At 35.2% G+C, this 21,357-nt stretch overlaps 1 long non-coding RNA gene across 1 annotated transcript in view; it reads right to left on the bottom strand.

Annotated features, from left to right (window-relative positions):
* LOC129049575 (uncharacterized) overlaps positions 1-19,791 on the bottom strand; it is a 28,233-nt gene extending 8,442 nt beyond the window's left edge. The window contains exons 1-2 of the long non-coding RNA XR_008512784.2: positions 19,721-19,791; positions 11,943-12,004 (exon numbers count right to left, since the gene is read on the bottom strand). This is a non-coding gene — a long non-coding RNA (uncharacterized LOC129049575). The remainder of the gene's footprint in view (positions 1-11,942; positions 12,005-19,720) is intronic.
* Between the last annotated feature and the right edge of the window lie 1,566 nt (positions 19,792-21,357).

Here is a 21,357-nt window from a genome sequence, read left to right as displayed (position 1 = left end):
TTTCAGAATAAATGGAGGAGAAGATATGAAAAAGTGAAGTTGAAAAAGAAAAGACTGACAGCAGATGAATCAGGAATTCATCGTAATTGTACAAACAAACTAGAAGAGAGGCCTGAGCTAATGCCATAAAGAATAAATTATTTTGATGAATTTCCTTTATGATAATCAGTAAAAATACATAAAATTCTTGGACCAATTAGATGCAATATTTGAGTAAAATTAAGCTGTCTCATATAGGTGTGAGAACATATGAGGCTGCATTTCTTCATGTAATATATTTTGTCTAAATACATGCATGTTTTTGGCAGTGCTTGAGACTGGTCATGTGTCCATTGAAGATTATTTAAAAATAAGGTAATGATATTTTGTGGATCTAAATAATCTTATAAATTATTTTCAAGGCTTAGATAAATAGCGTCCAAGATTTAACAGTATAACAGTGCATGAATATATGCACCGTTGGTGGTAAAGAATATATGTGTTTGAATTTCAAATGGAATATTGGTGCTTTTTATTTGCTCTGTGTGTGGTTTATCTGTCTATTCAGCTATACATATCTGTGAAATCATAGCTAGCTTTTTTTTATTGTTGTTGCTGATTTTCATAAAACCTGGAATTGAATAAGATGTCAGAATTTAAATCTAAATGGAAAATTATGATTCAATATTGTTTGTACAAAGCAGGTATCTGGATCAAATGAAAAGATAGTTTTTATCCATTCTGATATTACTAATTTTAGTAGACACAATCATCTGCTGTTTGACTGAAACTTTGCAATAAAGAGTATTTTAGTAATATATATCTCATGCCAATGACACAGTCAATTTGAATACATTATTGTAATTCGATTAATTGTAACAAATTCGTTACCGACATCCCTAAAGGGACCATGTTTTATTCAATTTTAGAACATTTGCATTCAGCAGGTAGTAAGTAGTCCACAAATTATTACTGCATTAATTACATATTATATGTATTACTAAATTAATACAAATATAGTAGTTACATATTTAATGCCATTTAAAGTATTTATAAAAGTTTCGCAAATCCAACCAGTTTAGAAATATTTTGTATTTGAAAATAGACATGCCCTGTGACCCAGCAATTCCGTTCCTAAATGTACATGCAAAGTTATACCTAAGTGGAAAAAAGACATTTACAACAATGTTCTTAAAGACATGAATACTAGTAGTTAACATGGAAAACAAGTCAAACGTCATAATATAATGGTTATAATAGATATATGCATTATGTATGTTATATATTATACATAACAGATATTTATAGATGAGATATATAATTATACAAGTAATTATATATACAGAAATAAATATACATATCTTACCAAGGTTATAAGAATAAATATATACAAAATGGAATGTACAGTACTCTGTTGGTGCATAGAAAGAGCTTTGTTTCTTTTGGTGAATACATTATTGTTTACTAACCCCAATTGCATCTCTCCTAAAAGTGAAATGTTGGCAAACAGACTTAAGAAAAATATTGATTAACATACTTTTCGAAATCCATCAATAAGTTTTTCTTAATCAGAAAACACTGAAAATAAAAGTTTTAAACTTTATTTCATTATATATTTGCAGGTACTTTAGACACTGTGACTGTGTATGCACATGTGTGTTTGTGTGTATATATATAAACAGATATGTATGTATATACTGATGTACTTTTTAATATTCAAGTTATTTGCAAATTGATTTTAAAATGTTAATGAAATCTAAGATAATTTAATGTTGTTAAAAATGGAATCAACTACAATGTTTTATGTAGAACTTGAACTAGATATCTGCAAAGGCTTTTTGGAAACTAATCTATTGGGCTCATATGTGTCATGTATATGTTTACAAACACATATGAGTTCTCACATAAATGTATTGATACATAAATATGTATATAGATATAGATATACCCACACATCTGTTATTACTATATTTTGAAATACTAAAAGAAGGCAAATGCAAGCACAACTTTGAGCTGACAAATGTATGCAATTAGAAGAAGTACAAGGCAGATGATTTTCTAATGCAATAGGTAACAGTATGGAAAAAGTAATACACTGCCTTCAGGCTCAAAAACTTTGATCTGAAGCAACATACTTTCTATAATGACTTTCCTTTCTGTAACCTGAATGAGACAGATTTACCCCGAGGTGTATTCCAAGCTAGATGAAAACATTTCAGTTCCCTGAATAATTAGTATTGTGAGAAACTGAATTCGATTAAATAATCATTATGTTACACATCCTAAAAGTGACTAAGCGAATCATCGCCCTACTGGGCAGGAACATCCTATTGTAGTACCAGGCTCTAAAGTCAAATTGCCTGGTGGAAACTCAGCTGCAGAATTGACCAGCTATGTGAACTTAACTTTATTTAAATTCTTTGTGACTGAGGCTCCTGATCAAAATATATGGATCAAAATAACAACTATCTTCATAGTATTTCCGTGATGACTAAATATTTTTGTGATGAACAGTGTATTTTAATATTTAGTATCTAGTATATTTATAGTTCAACAAGTGATATAAAAATATTTCATATCATATACTTACTTGGTAAATGTTATATATTATTAATAATACTAATGTAGTAATTATAAATATTATCAGAGAAAGAGAGCAAACCTCTACAAGGTAACTTTTCCAGTTAATGATTTGTTAAGATCATACAAATTAAAAATATATAGCAAATAAAAAATGATTAAGAATATGTTATAAATATCCCAAAGTCAATATTATTCTACTTCATGTATTCAGCAAAAAGTCCAGAAAAAATGTTGATAAATAGCTGGTAAAAGTTAAGATCAATTATATATTATTTTATAAGTTTTTATATATTTTTCACCTTCTCAACAGATGGTAGCTTATAAATATATACCTACAAACACACATGTAAACATGCACATACCTATACATATATCCTTATGCATATGCATGTATATATATAATATACATGCATATATACTGACACACATAAAACAAATACATATTTGAACATATATAATATAGTAACATAACACTGTACTGTAAAAATAAATTGTTATAATTATTTTTAACAAATAAAGATCTGGCAGAGGCATAACATTTCTGAAAGCAGAGAAGATAACATTTGCGATATCTTTAAAAATGGCAGAAATATGTTTTGCTCATTATTATTTGGATTTGTCTCACCAAAGGGTCATGCATTTCATATAAGAGCTATAAAAACAATTGGTGAAATCCACACACTTTGAATTGAGACAGCTGGATTTGAATCTTTTCTTTTTTGCTTTTTGGGGAGAATGACGTCTTGCTTTGTTGCCTTGGCTGGTCTCAAACTCCTGGGCTCAAGCTAACCTCCCTCCTCTGCCTCCCTAAGTGATGAATTTGAGTCCCAAATGCAACAATAATCTTCAGTGAGTTACTTGCCATTCACTTCTGAAGTTCTATTTTCTCATTTAATAAGTAAAGATAGTAACCTACAACTCCATTTACTTACTATATGAAAATGATGATTGCATATTTAGTTATGTCAAAATGGCAATAACTATTATTATTCTTCAACCAGATTTGTCTTACATCAAAATTTACATTGTAACCCTACCTGAAAAACATACCACTTAATTTTACAGATTCACAATAATTTGGATTGCTTTGATAGTTTATTACTACAACAGGTACTCATTCATGCATCATTATTATGCAAACTATTGGATACTTTCTATTTTCCACACACCTGTTAATGAATAAGACACAGTATCTCCTTTCAGGATGCTTTCAAACTCACATGGGAGAAAGAAATCAACAGGAAATTTAATCAATTATAATCAATTTCAATATTAATAAAAGCCAAAACGATTCATAATTATAGAAGAGGATTGTTTGTTTAATCAATTTCATAAGTCATCTGAAAATGTGGTTTATATTACAGTAGGTAGCTAGTCAGATATGAGCAGGTGATATGGTTTGGCTGTGTCCCTACCCAAATCACATCTTGAATTGCCACTTGTTGTGGGAGGGACCCAGTGGGAGGTAATTGAATGATAGCGGAAGTCTTTCCAATGCTGTTTCCATGATAGTGAATACGTCTCACAATATCTGATGGTTTTATAGAGAGTAATTTCCCTGCATAAATTCTCTCTGTTTGCCTGCTGCCATCCATGTAAGACGTGACTTGCTCCTCCTTACCTTCTATCATGATTGTGAGGCCTCCCCAGCCATGTGGAACAGTAAGTCCATTAAACCTCTTTCTTTTATAAATTGCCCAGTCTCTGGTATGTCTTTATCAGCAGTGTGAAAAATGGAATAATACAGCAGGGCTGGAGAGGGCTCCTCCTACACCACCAGGAAAGTCAGGTGACCATAAGGTGAGGGTCAGGTTGTTGTTTCTCTAAAATAATAATTGGTCACAACCAGCACCAGGGAAAGGCAGTTTCCCGACAGATAAAAACACCTGACAATGGTTATTGGCAGCTTCTCAATAAGATCTCAGAAATTAGGTGAGTGAGCTCCCACATGTGCATTAAGAGGCAAAATGGTAGAGTTTAACTGGTATATGACCTTCCTGGGGCATTCCACTGGAAAAGGCAAAGGGAAGAACGCCTCAGGTGAGCATGCGTTCAACTCCAGTAAACACAATGTGCATGCTCTCCTCCAGAATGCTAGCAGGTAATTGCTCATGCAGACAACCCACCCTCTTGGGGGAGAATGAGCACAAGACCCCAGAAGCATGCCAACATATAAAACCTTAAGTCAAAAGGTCAAAACCTGCCCTTGTCCTTCAAGTTGCCTGCTTAGGCCTCTTCCAAATGTACTTTCTTTCCTTCCTTTCATTTCTGTTCTAAAGCTTTTTAAATAAACTTCCACTCCTGCTCTGAAACTTGCCTTGGTCTCTTCTTCTGCCTTATGCCCCTCAGTCAAAGTCTTTCTTCTGAGGAAGCAAGAATTGAGGTTGCTACAGAACCATACTGATTCAACACCTGTAACAGTTTATACTGATTACAGCAAAATGAAATAGTGATAGGTAGGCAATTGGAAGGGAGAGTGTTGCAGACAAGGAGAACATTAAAAAAAAAAAAGCCTCATGCCTGTAATCCCAGCACTTTACGAAGCCGAGATGGATGGATCACCTGAGGTCGGGAGTTTGAGACCAGCCTGACCAACATGGAGAAACCCAGTCTCTACTAAAAATACAAAATTAGCCAAGCGTGGTGGTGCTTGCCTGTAATCCCAGCTACTCAGGAGGCTGAGGCAGGAGAATCACTTGAATTGGGCAAACAAAGGTTGCAGTGAGCCGAGATCATACCATTGCTCTCCAGCCTGGGCAACAAGAGCAAAACTCCATCTCAAAAAAAAAAAAAAAAAAGCTACAAGTAATTAATCATGACTGGATCATACAATTTATGATAACCAGGAGTGTTGCCTTCAGTGGCATGTTCTTTGTAAAAAGTGCACTTATGTTAAAGGTGAGAAGGCACTGACAGATTTTTTTTTAAAAAGTGAAGTGAGAACTGAAATATTAAATTATGTATTTTAGAATAATCTATTAAAATTGTACGGAGAAAAGTGCGGCTATAGTCTGGGAGAGTTATTAACAGGCGATTTCAATTATTTATGCAAGAGATCACAATAAGCTAATTTTTTTCAAAAAAGACGTATCAGATAAGAAGTAAATGATTTCAAGAGACATTAGATAAATATTTGGTAAATAATTGGTTTAAGAGTATAAATACGTAGGAAACTTTCAGTAATTTAAACCTTTTATGTAGGAGGAATATTATAAGGGGCATATGATGTCTGAATTTTTGAGGATATATCAAAGGTAGAGAAAAATTTCTTTAATTTCAGGTCTTAACCCACCAATTTCAGGCAACTTCCAAATTAGAATAGGAATGTACTTGAAGTTTTGGATTTAAGGTTTGGCAATGAAAGCAAAATACAACTTTCTAAACCACTTTGTGGAATTAGTTACAGTAAAAATAATGCACAGTATAGTGATTTCAGCTAAGTTTACGTCTTTTTGTATTTGAGATTTAAAAAGTGTGATCAACTGATTAAAAAAAAAAACATGTTTATGCTCAGAATTGGTCTGGTGACCAAGGCTAAAATTGTAAACATTTCTCTTTTAAATCCCTGTGATGGCAATATTTGGAAGAACAAGCTTTGGTTAACATAGCAGGAGAACTGAACAAAACAAAACACAAACATCAAAAACAGAAACAACAGAAAAGGAGAGGTTGGATGGGAGAAGAAGTAAAAAATGATTATTTCAAGTTTATGAATACAAAATACACAATTAGTGATATGGGAGGGGATCAGGGAAGGGCTGGGAAAGGAAAGGCATGGTCCCTGGCTAGAGCTCCACCCCCAGGCCTGTGCCCAGGGACCCAGGTGAAGACAGGCATTTCTGTTTTCCTGCCCACATGTTCCATTCCCCAAGACCATCCTGGCCCACCACACCCTCATCCTGTGCCTATAAAAACCCCGGGACTTTAGTGGGCACACACACAAGCAGCTGGACATCCAAAGGAACACACCAGTCGAAGAAGACACAAGCGGCTGGACATTGAGAGGAACGCACCGACGTAGAAGCACACCGACAGACACGGACAGGCCATCGACCAGTGCAATGATGAGTAGTTTGGCTGGGGGAGAGCCTGGTCACTGAGTGGCCTGACTCCAGGGGATAACAACCTTTCCACTCCATTTCCCTTCTGGCTCCCCCCATCTGCTGAGAGCTACTTCCACTCAATAAAACCTTGCATTCATTCTCCAAGCCCATGTGTGATCCGATTCTTTCAGCACCCCAAGGCAAGAAACCCCAGCATACAGAAAGCCTTCTGTCCTTGTGATAAGCTGGGGGGTCTAATGGAGCTGACTAACACAAGCTGCCTATGGACAGTTAAACTGAAAGAGCACCTGTAACACACGCCCACTGGGGCTTCAGCTGTAAACGTTCACCCCTAGACACTGCTGTGGGATGATTGCCCCACAACCTATCCCCGTCTGCATTCTCCTGCTAGAGGTTGGAGCAGTGGGGCACCAAAAAAGCGGACCATACCCGCATCACATGCCCTGCAAGGGGGACAAGGGAACACTTCTCCTTTCATTAGTACAAGGAAATCACTTCAGTAAATGAGAATTAAAATGGGTGTAGCAGAAATAAAAATAATAAAGAGTCATAAATGGAAGTCTCTCAAAAACATCGAGATCTTGCCATGATATTTTAGTTATATTTGTTTTAAAGTTTTAATACAGACAGGATTGGGGCTAAAAAAAGCAATCAGGAATTTAGTGGGGTATGATGAAAGAAGGCAAGCTGCATAAATGGCATGACTCAAATTTGCATATAACATTCAACAAATAACTTGCCTGAATACTAAACAATGCCTGTCTGAAAATCACCATAGCCCTAGTGAAAGTAACTGAAAGCTGGAAAAACAAAAACAAAAACAAAAAAACTGATACCAGATGTTAGATTTTTCCCTACTACTAGGGGACTAGAATCTGTACCATACATCCAGTCAAGAAAACTTCCTGCTACTATACAATTTCCTATTAATAGAACATAACATAATCCAGTGTATCTACAGGATATTAATCATACCGGCCTTAATTCAACAAAAAACAGATATAAGACAAGACAGAAAGTGTAACCCAAGTTCAAGAAAAAGTCAGTCAATAAAAAATGACCCTAAGGAAACCTCAATGTTGCAATTATAAGATGAAAACTTATAAAGAGATATTATACCTATGTTCCAGGCTTAGGGTGGGGGGGAAAAGCAATGAATGACCGATGTAAATTTTCAGTAGAGAAATAGAAACTATAAATTACAGAAACAACAACAACAAACTACACGTGAATTTAACACCTAAGGAGTTAAATGATAATTGAAAAATGAGCTTAGCTGGAAGAAATAGAAGCAGAGGTAGAGGGGAAAGAAAATGTTTCAAGAAATGGGTTCAACTCCAACAGCTCACTAGCACCCAAGCATCCTGTTACAAGCACCCAGATCACTGCCTACCTGAACTCAGGCATCCTGTCTGCAAGCACTGAGCCTAAACAGCATCACCTTACAAAACTCGAGGCCTTGCCTGTTTACAGATCGTATTGTTCCTGCTGTCTTGCCCTTTGTTCCCTTGCAACATATCTCCCCCTTTCCTCTAAATAAATCTGCCTTTCTAAACTCATTACTGTCTTGGTAAATTCCTTTACCACCCACGCACCAGCCTCAGACGGTGACCACGACATATACTAGCACTAAAATAAATATCTTGTTGATGGATTAGAGCAGACTGTAGGTGGGCCAGCCTGGAGTCAGTGATTTTGAAGACAGAACAATTAAAATTTCCCATCTGAAGAAGAAACAAATATTAAATATAAAAAGCTGGAGCTTCAGAGCTTAGATGGAATTTGATTTCCCAAAGAGGAGTCATAGGATGGGGCAGAAATATATTTGAGCCATACGATGGAGCAGAAATATATTTGAAGATACAATGGCCAAAATTTACTTAAATATAGTGAAACATAATTTATATATCCCAAAACCTTAATAAAACCCAAGCAGGACAAACACAAAGAATATCACCCCTATGCACAAAGTCATATTGCTAAAATCTAAATGGTTAAACACACACACACACACACACACACAATCTTGAAAACATAAAAGTATATGTGGAACCACACATTACATACAGAGAAAAAACAAATAGCCACGATGGCTAATTTGCATAAGAAGTGAGAAGACAACCAAAAAGCATATTTAAAATACATAAAGAAACATTTTTGTCATTCCAGTCTTCTAGGCCATAACAGCCAAGACTAAAAACAAGCAAGTCCAACAAGTGAATGTTGAATAAACAAATCATTGTGTAGTCTTACAGTGAAATATTATTTAGCAATAAAAAGAGGGCTGCTGATACATGTAACCTGATTGAGGAATTCATACATTACATGAAGTAGAAGATACACACACACACACACATGAACATTACGGTATGACTCAATCTACATGAAATTTTATAACTGGAAAAAGTATATGGTAAATAAAAAATCAGTTGTCTGTGGAGAGTGGGATGTGGGCAAGAGAAATTAGCAAAGTACAAAAAAAAAGTTTGAATAATTGGAAGTAGATTTTTATGATTGGAGTGAGATTCCTATAGCTATACTCATTTTTAAAAAATATACAGCTAAAAATTCGATATTTCAATGTATGCAATTTGGAATTTTAAAAACCTATAAAATAATAATAATCACTATTATCTAGAGAGGAGTAAGGAGTTGATGTAGGTATGGCAGATGGCAGAATAGTGATAATTGTTGAACCTGAGTAATGAGTAAATTTGAAGCTGGTAGTTTATAACAAAATTTTGTTTACTATTGTATGCTAAAAATTCCATAACAACTGTTAATTTTTTAAAAAACCACAAAGAATCATTTAATTTACCTCCGAAAAAAGATAATATTAAATTATTTATACTGTCATTCAATAAACATGTCCTGTGTTGTGGGCATGAGACTTAGCATACTGAATTGATTAAAGCATCAAACTAAAAAAACAGCTTTATAGGGTCAATCAACCATTTCATCATTTGCAAAACCTCCATGAGGCTAAAAGGACAAAATGTAATTCCAGAATCCATATTCTTAACCCATATTCTCTAAGAGCTTACTCATTACTATAAAAAAAATCTTTACTTAATAGAATTATACCATGAAATTTATAATTTTTAATTAAATTCAAATATTTTGGTATAAATAAGTAAATGAACCTCAGTGAATATTTTTTAAACATTTAATAGTTTAAACTATATTTTTAAAGCTGAAATATTGCTGAAAATATAAAGCAAACTGTCTAAGAATTCTGTTGTAAGATATATTTTTAAAATAAAAATTCCCAAGCCAACGAATAAACCAAAAAAGAAGCTCAAACTATACATTAAAAAGAAAGCATAACTTAAAAAGTTTTTCTTATTGTTCAGGATTGAAATTTGTTATGGGTTACTGAGTCTTCCATAAAATGAAGCATAAAGTGTGAATAAAGAAATGAGATTTGTATGGTCAGCATTTATGGAGAAAATAATTTTGCAAATGTTTCATCTGTAGAAGCTTTGATCCAAGGATCTAAAAAAATGTCTAAAACTATTTTAGTTTTTACTAAACTTGTCAAGTATCTAATTTACAAACAAGATTGCTCTTCAAATCATATATTCATGTGATAGTACTTGCTTCTTGCCTCTAGTTTTGCTAGTTTATTTAAGGCAATTTCAGTGAGACTAAAAAATGAATAGAAGTGAACAATAAAAATGTAAAATGCAATGACAAATTTTTAAATTTCTTAAACTAAATAACCTGTCATTGTTCTGGGGAATTTAGAGCAGAAATCATGCAACAAGTATTTTTAACAAAAGCTAGAGCACTTTAAGAAAAATAGAAATAAATATACAAGCAAATCATTTTGTTTAGAATTTTAGAAGAAAATAAAGTGAATACTGAAGTTTCAACATTACCACTGATTGCCTAACTTCTCTGTTGTCTCTTTTCCTCAAGGAAGTGTTTAAACTAGATGCTATCTAAGTTTGTTTTCAGGTCAAATATTCTGTGATCTTGCTATAAATGTAAATAACATTAGAAAAGGGACATCGTCTCTGGTTATCTGTGTGGATAATTACTTGTGTAACAAGATATCCCTGCACCTAGTGGTGCTTTTTAAGAAAGGGAAATTCATATGCATATTAGATAACTTTATTTCAAAAACTTTTTTTGCCCAAATCAAAGTAATTAAAATTGAATTTAAAAAATTTTTTAAATAATGATTTTTTAATAGATGTAAGATTCTCCTCTATTAATACCCAGAAATGCAGCTCCCTGGAAAAGAAACACATACGCAAATTTCAGAAGAAATATGATTCTTATTGCCCTTCCTCTTCCAAATATCATTCTCATTGAGGAAATAAAACTCCTAAAAACCTAGGAGTGTGCCTTATTCTCTTTAGCTTATTATCTCTACCTCTCTACCAAAGGAGAAATTGATAACAATCAGCTCTTTAATACTTTCTACCTTGACCACGTTTTGGAGAATATTGATACTTTAACAATACTGAGTCTTCAGAGGAACCATTAATACGTTATAATTTTCAATTCAATTTATTTAGGTATTAGCCAATTTATTTATATTAGAAATATTTCAAATATTAGTATTTGCTTGGTATACATTCTTTATCATTTATATTAAATAATTTCAATATTTTGTGTCCATGCTTTCAAACTACAGAGGTCATAGCTAAATCTTAATCACTAATTCAGACTGATAATCTTTGGTTTTAATTGTGAGAAATAGCAATTGTCATAACTGAGTACTAAGCTTTGGTTCAACTATTAAGTATTCTCTCCCTCCACACTGGCAGCTACGTGAGGATAGTTACTCTGCTACTTTTGCTTTAATTGAAAATACCTAGAAATTCTTAATAAAGATATACTCAGTGGGTATGAGATACAACAAATAAATGAATTACAGTTTGAATTTGAATCCTTGAATATCTGCTCTGCTCTCACTAAGACACACAATTGTTGGTATGTTGATAAAAATGTTATAAAATTTGATATTTATTATGTCTTATTTATAATAGACAATATATTATAAATAATAACTTAGGCCATTATTTTTCTCTATTGTAAAGGATAAAAATATTTCAATCAATATATTTATTGTAAATAACAACATAATTTTCTAGGATCTTACGGAAAAACAAAATTTTAATGCGAAATCCTATTTGGACAATATATATTTTGAGTGTAGGATTTTAATTTAACAAGTCATAATTGACTTTATTCTGTTTGCTTTATCCAATAAAGTTGTGATTTGTTTCTCAAAGCCGTTTTACTGATTAGATAAGATTTGAGTAGTGTTATGAGAAGAAAAACACTTAAGTCGAATTTCCTTACCTCTGCTCTGCGGATGAAGTTTTCATTAAGCAAATTAAAATCAACTGCTGAACAAAGAAGACCTAAAAGATAAGTGATAATAATTATTATTTATTTATAGCTTATTTGGATTAATTATGGAAGTATTTGAATATTGCCAACTATACTTTCAATTAATAGCCTACAGTATAAATGAATTTCCTAATATTTATATTGTGCCACTATTTTCAAATTGGATAAAGTTACAATGTTTATTATGAATGAAATTCATCCTTCTGATAAGGTCTATACTGGCCAAATAAATCAAAGAATGAATGTCTATAGAAGATGTCCCGCTTACACATTCATTAAACCACTTGAAGTCCAAGTCATTAAAGCTAAAATAAAACTTCGTAATACCTTCACAGAAAAATGGAATCATATTGCTGCCTTGAAAATTTTTTTTTTTTTCTTTTATTATTATTATTATTATTATTATACTTTAGGTTTTATGGTACATGTGCGCAATGTGCAGGTAAGTTACATATGTATACATGTGCCATGCTGGTGCGCTGCACCCACCAACTCGTCATCTAGCATTAGGTATATCTCCCAATGCTATCCCTCCCCCCTCCCCCCACCCCACAACAGTCCCCAGAGTGTGATGTTCCCCTTCCTGTGTCCATGTGTTCTCATTGTTCAATTCCCACCTATGAGTGAGAATATGCGGTGTTTGGTTTTTTGTTCTTGCGATAGTTTACTGAGAATGATGATTTCCAATTTCATCCATGTCCCTACAAAGGACGTGAACTCATCATTTTTTATGGCTGCATAGTATTCCATGGTGTATATGTGCCACATTTTCTTAATCCAGTCTATCATTGTTGGACATTTGGGTTGGTTCCAAGTCTTTGCTATTGTGAATAATGCCGCAATAAACATACGTGTGCATGTGTCTTTATAGCAGCATGATTTATAGTCCTTTGGGTATATACCCAGTAATGGGATGGCTGGGTCGAATGGAATTTCTAGTTCTAGATCCCTGAGGAATCGCCACACTGACTTCCACAAGGGTTGAACTAGTTTACAGTCCCACCAACAGTGTAAAAGTGTTCCTATTTCTCCACATCCTCTCCAGCACCTGTTGTTTCCTGACTTTTTAATGATTGCCATTCTAACTGGTGTGAGATGGTATCTCATTGTGGTTTTGATTTGCATTTCTCTGATGGCCAGTGATGGTGAGCATTTTTTCATGTGTTTTTTGGCTGCATAAATGTCTTCTTTTGAGAAGTGTCTGTTCATGTCCTTCGCCCACTTTTTGATGGGGTTGTTTGTTTTTTTCTTGTAAATTTGTTGGAGTTCATTGTAGATTCTGGATATTAGCCCTTTGTCAGATGAGTAGGTTGCGAAAATTTTCTCCCATTTTGTAGGTTGCCTGTTCACTCTGATGGTGGTTTCTTTTGCTGTGCAGAAGCTCTTGAGTTTAATTAGATCCCATTTGTCAATTTTGGCTTTTGTTGCCATTGCTTTTGGTGTTTTAGACATGAAGTCCTTGCCCATGCCTATGTCCTGAATGGTAATGCCTAGGTTTTCTTCTAGGGTTTTTATGGTTTTAGGTCTAACATTTAAGTCTTTAATCCATCTTGAATTGATTTTTGTATAAGGTGTAAGGAAGGGATCCAGTTTCAGCTTTCTACATATGGCTAGCCAGTTTTCCCAGCACCATTTATTAAATAGGGAATCCTTTCCCCATTTCTTGTTTTTGTCAGGTTTGTCAAAGATCAGATACTTGTAGATATGTGGCATTATTTCTGACGGCTCTGTTCTGTTCCATTGATCTATATCTCTGTTTTGGTACCAGTACCATGCTGTTTTGGTTACTGTAGCCTTGTAGTATAGTTTGAAGTCAGGTAGTGTGATGCCTCCAGCTTTGTTCTTTTGGCTTAGGATTGACTTGGCGATGCGGGCTCTTTTTTGGTTCCATATGAACTTTAAAGTAGTTTTTTCCAATTCTGAGAAGAAAGTCATTGGTAGCTTGATGGGGATGGCATTGAATCTGTAAATTACCTTGGGAAGGATGGCCATTTTCATGATATTGATTCTTCCTACCCATGAGCATGGAATGTTCTTCCATTTGTTTGTATCCTCTTTTATTTCCTTGAGCAGTGGTTTGTAGTTCTCCTTGAAGAGGTCTTTCACATCCCTTGTAAGTTGGATTCCTAGGTATTTTATTCTCTTTGAAGCAATTGTGAATGGGAGTTCACTCATGATTTGGCTCTCTGTTTGTCTGTTATTGATGTATAAGAATGCTTGTGATTTTTGCACGTTGATTTTGTATCCTGAGACTTTGCTGAAGTTGCTTATCAGCTTAAGGAGATTTTGGGCTGAGACAATGGGGTTTTCTAGATATACTATCATGTCATCTGCAAACAGGGACAATTTGATTTCCTCTTTTCCTAATTGAATACCTTTGATTTCCTTCTCCTGCCTAATTGCCCTGGCCAGAACTTCCAACACTATGTTGAATAGAAGTGGTGAGAGAGGGCATCCCTGTCTTGTGCCAGTTTTCAAAGGGAATGCTTCCAGTTTTTGCCCATTCAGTATGATATTGGCTGTGGGTTTGTCATAAATAGCTCTTATTATTTTGAGATACGTCCCATCAATTCCTAATTTATTGAGAGTTTTTAGCATGAAGGGTTGTTGAATTTTGTCAAAGGCCTTTTCTGCATCTATTGAGATAATCATGTGGTTTTTGTCTTTCGTTCTGTTTATATGTTGGATTACATTTATTGATTTGCGTATATTGAACCAGCCTTGCATCCCAGGGATGAAGCCCACTTGATCATGGTGGATAAGCTTTTTGATGTGCTGCTGGATTCTGTTTGCCAGTATTTTATTGAGGATTTTTGCATCAATGTTCATCAAGGATATTGGTCTAAAATTCTCTTTTTTTGTTGTGTCTCTGCCAGGCTTTGGTATCAGGATGATGCTGGCCTCATAAAATGAGTTAGGGAGGATTCCCTCTTTTTCTATTGATTGGAATAGTTTCAGAAGGAATGGTACCAGCTCCTCCTTGTACCTCTGGTAGAATTCGGCTGTGAATCCATCTGGACCTGGACTTTTTTTGGTTGGTAAGCTATTGATTATTGCCACAATTTCAGCTCCTGTTATTGGTCTATTCAGAGATTCAACTTCTTCCTGGTTTAGTCTTGGGAGGGTGTATGTGTCGAAGAATTTATCCATTTCTTCTAGATTTTCTAGTTTATTTGCATAGAGGTGTTTGTAATATTCTCTGACGGTAGTTTGTATTTCTGTGGGATCGGTGGTGATATCCCCTTTATCATTTTTTATTGCATCTATTTGATTCTTCTCTCTTTTTTTCTTTATTAATCTTGCTAGCGGTCCATCAATTTTGTTGATCCTTTCAAAAAACCAGCTCCTGGATTCATTGATTTTTTGAAGGGTTTTTTGTGTCTCTATTTCCTTCAGTTCTGCTCTGATTTTAGTTATTTCTTGCCTTCTGCTAGCTTTTGAATGTGTTTGCTCTTGCTTTTCTAGTTCTTTTAATTGCGATGTTAGGGTGTCAATTTTGGATCTTTCCTGCTTTCTCTTGTGGGCATTTAGTGCTATAAATTTCCCTCTACACACTGCTTTGAATGCATCCCAGAGATTCTGGTATGTTGTGTCTTGGTTCTCGTTGGTTTCAAAGAACATCTTTATTTCTGCCTTCATTTCGTTATGTACCCAGTATTCAGGAGCAGGTTGTTCAGTTTCCACGTAGTTGAGCGGTTTTGAGTGAGATTCTTAATCCTGAATTCTAGCTTGATTGCACTGTGATCTGAGAGACAGTTTGTTACAATTTCTGTTCTTTTACATTTATTGAGGAGAGCTTTACTTCCAAGTATATGGTCAATGATCTGAGAGACAGTTTGTTACAATTTCTGTTCTTTTACATTTATTGAGGAGAGCTTTACTTCCAAGTATATGGTCAATTTTGGAATAGGTGTGGTGTGGTGCTGAAAAAAATGTATATTCTGTTGATTTGGGGTGGAGAGTTCTGTAGATGTCTATTAGGTCCGCTTGGTGCAGAGCTGAGTTCAATTCCTGGGTATCCTTGTTGACTTTCTGTCTCGTTGATCTGTCTAATGTTGATAGTGGGGTGTTAAAGTCTCCCATTATTAATGTGTGGGAGTCTAAGTCTCTTTGTAGGTCACTCAGGACTTGCTTTATGAATCTGGGTGCTCCTTTATTGGGTGCATATATATTTAGGATAGTTAGCTCTTCTTGTTGAATTAATCCCTTTACCATTATGTAATGGCCTTCTTTGTCTCTTTTGATCTTTGTTGGTTTAAAGTCTGTTTTATCAGAGACTAGGATTGCAACCCCTGCCTTTTTTTGTTTTCCATTTGCTTGGTAGATCTTCCTCCATCCTTTTATTTTGAGCCTATGTGTGTCTCTGCACGTGAGATGGGTTTCCTGAATACAGCACACTGATGGGTCTTGAGTCTTTATCCAGTTTGCCAGTCTGTGTCTTTTAATTGGAGCATTTAGTCCATTTACATTTAAAGTTAATATTGTTATGTGTGAATTTGATCCTGTCATTATGATGTTAGCTGGATATTTTGCTCGTTAGTTGATGCAGTCTCTTCCTAGTCTCGATGTTCTTTACATTTCAGTATGATTTTGCAGTGGCTGGTACCGGTTGTGCCTTTCCATGTTTAGCGCTTCCTTCAGGAGCTCTTTTAGGGCAGGCCTGGTGGTGACAAAATCTCTCAGCATTTGCTTGTCTGTAAAGTATTTTATTTCTCCTTCACTTATGAAGCTTAGTTTGGCAGGATATGAAATTCTGGGTTGAAAATTCTTTTCTTTAAGAATGTTGAATATTGGCCCCCACTCTCTTCTGGCTTGTAGGGTTTCTGCCGAGAGATCCGCTGTTAGTCTGATGGGCTTCCCTTTGATGGTAACCCGACCTTTCTCTCTGGCTGCCCTTAACATTTTTTCCTTCATTTCAACTTTGGTGAATCTGACAATTATGTGTCTTGGAGTTGCTCTTCTCGAGGAGTATCTTTGTGGCGTTCTCTGTATTTCCTGAATCTGAATGTTGGCCTGCCTTGCTAGATTGGGGAAGTTCTCCTGGATAATATCCTGCAGAGTGTTTTCCAACTTGTTTCCATTCTCCCCGTCACTTTCAGGTACACCAATCAGACGTAGATTTGGTCTTTTCACATAGTCCCACATTTCTTGGAGGCTTTGCTCGTTTCTTTTTATTCTTTTTTCTCTAAACTTCCCTTCTCGCTTCATTTCATTCATTTCATCTTCCAGGGCTGATACCCTTTCTTCCATTTGATCGCATCGGCTCCTGAGGCTTCTGCATTCTTCACGTAGTTCTCGAGCCTTGGTTTTCAGCTCCATCAGCTCCTTTAAGCACTTCTCTGTATTGGTTATTCTAGTTATACATTCTTCTAAATTTTTTTCAAAGTTTTCAACTTCTTTGCCTTTGGTTTGAATATCCTCCCGTAGCTCAGAGTAATTTGATTGTCTGAAGCCTCCTTCTCTCAGCTCGTCAAAGTCATTCTCTGTCCAGCTTTGTTCCGTTGCTGGTGAGGAACTGCGTTCCTTTGGAGGAGGAGAGGTACTCTGGTTTTTAGAGTTTCCAGTTTTTCTGCTCTGTTTTTTCCCCATCTTTGTGGTTTTATCTACTTTTGGTCTTTGATGATGGTGATGTACAGATGGGTTTTTGGTGTGGATGTCCTTTCTGTTAGTTTTCCTTCTAACAGACAGAACCCTCAGCTGCAGGTCTGTTGGAGTACCTGGCCGGCCGTGTGAGGTGTCAGTCTGCCCCTGCTGGGGGGTGCCTCCCAGTAATTTTTTTAAATCTTCTAACAAACTTGAATGTTCATTTATGACAAGTATGTTTGAAATTATGAAAAATAAATTGCTGTAATGCGCACAGTTAATAGACTAACCAAAGAGGAAGATAGCAGAGTGTATACTTTTTGCAAACATGACAAAAAAACAAAATTTAAATAATATAGCTCAAATGCTAGTGATTATTTTGACCTATACTAGATAGGAGAAAATAAAGAGATATTAAAAACAGTCATACATATAAAACATGAGGATCATTTGAACTTGGCAATACGCCCTTTGGTTCTCAAGTTTCTTGCTCTTGATAGAATGATCACCTCTGACCATAATACTCTCACATGCCCAATCCATAATATTCTTTTGCCTTGTAAAACCTAATAGGTTTCAAATCTTATAGCATTCTTAGTCTCATTTATCAATCCTTTCAAATGCAAGCCTAAAATTGCTAGCATTTATTTGAATACTAAAAGTGAACTTCACAATTCTTAAGGAAAAACTCTCCAGTCAGATTCCCTTGTGTTTCCTCACCCTCCTTCTCCCAAACCAGTTCCCTTTCTGCCCTTCACCAAGATTACTGTATTTTCTAATTTTTTTTTCTTCTAAGAGATACATGGAAGAGGAAAAATCAATGAAAGCTTTTACCCTAAATCTTTTAAAAATATTTTGAAGTGAGAACATCTTAAAAATGGGTTTTTAGTGGGACACAAGAAGATTTAAAATTTTATAAGGAAGGTTAAGAAATGTCAAGTGGAGTTTTTTTCTCCTAAGCACTCCTTCTTCAGATTCTTAGAAAGCACAGTAAATATTAATCAAAGGACAAATAGCATCAAAATTGGTTGCAGATTAGCAGACATTCACTTGACAGTTCGTGGTTAGCAAGATGGATGGAAAGAAATAATGGATGAATTATTTGCAAGGAGCAATGTGAAAATTATTTCATTCTTCTGTGAATAAAAAATTGAAAATCGAACCTTGGATCTGTCATGTGCTTTCTCGGATATATGGGCAAATTGTTAACTGTTTTTGAGTCCTTATTTCCTCACTGCAAAATATGTCTAATACTCATTTTATAAAATTTTTAGAATACGATGTAAGATAATATATGTACAATACTTAACAAAATATATAGCATATAGAAAACAAATAGTGGCTACCATTTGTATTAATAGTGGGGGAGTTTTAAGAGTTTCTTTTTGTGGTATCAAACTGTCTCAGTCAGGTTCTATCACATTTGAAATGAATCAAACCTGAAAAAAAATTTTGGAGTTTGTGATAATTCCATCTGTTACCATACTTTGTCAAGATTCCTTCTAGAAAATTCCTGAGACCAACCCTCTTCCCTGCTTCTAGCATCTTTCATCTCCAAGTTGGATAATTTAAGTTGTAGTGGCTCACAGCTAAGTTCCTTACTTTCAGTTTCTAATTCATTTAACAAATATATGCCAATGGCAGATAAAACTTGCCCAAGAGTAATTCTAATTCTATTTAAAACATTCAATGCTTCCTTATTTTCTATAGGAAGACCTAATTCTTTCGTTTTGCATTCATGATGATCTGTTCCATTGAATTGTCCCAAACAATTGCCTCTACCTGATTTCTGAGCTTCCTTTTCACGGTAACTTTTGTTACAGTAGGTAGATAGATGTGAGCAGGGCAGGAGAGAGGGCCCAGAAATGTTGGGCATTTGTCAAGCCAGGGTCAGGCAGTTATAAATGTGTACTCTGAAATGGTGAGCAGGACAAGGTAGGGACCCCAGAGTTGTCTGATTCTCACCGAGGGGAAGACTAGTGGGCATAAAACTAGGCCTCTAAGGTTGTAAATGGCCCATGACTGGCGCTGGGAATAACAGGGGTCTTACAACAGACAGAAGACACCTGAAGTTAGCAAGCCTGACAAGGTTTCCAGCATGTGCAGTAAAAGTGCAAAAAAGTCAAATTTAACCAGTATCTGACCTTCCTTTGGGGGCCCTTGACCTATAAGGACGAATTGCCTCTAACGGGCCTGCGCCTGACTTCAGTAAGCACACTGCGCATGCGGCCCCAACAAAGTGCTGGCAGAACCACATAATACACCATAATTGAGCGACAGCCTGCCCGGGGGAAGAACGAAGAGTGGAGGCAAACAGCCCAGGAAAAGATAAGGGGTGTAAAAACTCAGAACAAAGATGCAGCCAAGGCACCTGATTTTTCAAGTTAGCTGCTTGGCTCTCTTCCAGGTGTAATCTACTTTCTCCAATAAACTCTCACTTCTCTTGAAATAAACTTTCCCTCCTGCTTTAAAGCTTGCCTGTGTATCTCATTTGAATTATTTCCTTCCAGAAGACAAAGGACTGAGATCTGCAGAGTCTCCCCTCTGGAGTTTCTCGGGGTAACTGCAGACTCACATTCCGGTAACACTTTGTACCAGACAAATTGACGTATTTATTTCCTGCCAAATATGCCTTATAACTTCTTATATCTATTTCTCTGCTTATTCAGTTTTCTTTATTCAGAATTTTTTTTCTCTGTACAAGTTAAATATCAATGTATACCTAAACCCTCTAAACAGCTATCTTCTTGTTCAAAATTATTTTCCACATACCTTAATATTGAAGTGAAGCTCTTTTTCAGTTGAACATTCCTAATACTGAATCTGCATCATTCTAACATGTAGATTCTATATCTGCATTTGTCATGAATTCCTGTATTAGGCAGAGCTTCTTGAGAGTGGACGCTGTTTGGCTTTTTAGGTTTCTCCAGGAAACCTAGAACACTTGTGTATCTCAGTTAATTGATGGCAAAATCCTTTTCCTGCCTCCAAGTGCTGACATCTTTCTAATATATTATATAATAACACTGTCAATCTTAACAAACACCCTACTGTCCTACAGAATTACTGGCTTCCATAAAAATTAAAATTGCAAGGTCCCAGCATTTTGGAAATTTTTGAAAAAAAAAGTTTTCAGATAAAAATCTTTCTATCATATCACTTCTGAATCTGGGCTATCTCATGTATTATGCCTTAAAAATATATTGAAACACTGAAGGTGAGAATCTGTAAATGTACTTGTCAATGCAGGAAACTTTGTTTTGGAAATGATTTGCATTGTTCCAAGATCAAATGTTTTCAGTTCTTTTTGATCATACTTATCCAGGGCCACTTTTGCAGAATAACAGTTTTCTCACATCTCACTCTCACCATTAGAAGTGCAAAATAAAGGCTGGCTTCTGAGTTACATCTACTGCAAATGGAACTAACTGAATGCTGAAAGACTGACAAGAGGTTTAACATTTGGAAGAAATTATTTTGTAGGATTTGGGAATAGATGGCCTGTAATGAAGTAGGCTACAACCCATGATGGAAGTTTAAATAACATTTACTTCATTACTGTGATTTTTACTGACTCAGATGCATAATGTGTATAATATGCAGTTTCAAGATTTAAGACAACATGAAGTATTACTGTTTCTTTTCAATATTTTATAAGCTGAGTAATGAGTAAACTAAAATAATGTGATCATATGCCTTAAGAAGTAGAAAACATCAAGGTAAATTATAACACTAGGTTTGACATTGAAAGATTTGATTTCTAGAACCAGACTCTTAATCT

Source organism: Pongo abelii, chromosome 14, assembly GCF_028885655.2.
Source record: "Pongo abelii isolate AG06213 chromosome 14, NHGRI_mPonAbe1-v2.0_pri, whole genome shotgun sequence".
In the NCBI taxonomy this organism is placed as follows: domain Eukaryota; kingdom Metazoa; phylum Chordata; class Mammalia; order Primates; family Hominidae; genus Pongo; species Pongo abelii.
The sequence above is the reverse complement of the archived record's forward strand: the minus strand, read 5'-3'. Positions and strand labels throughout refer to the sequence as shown.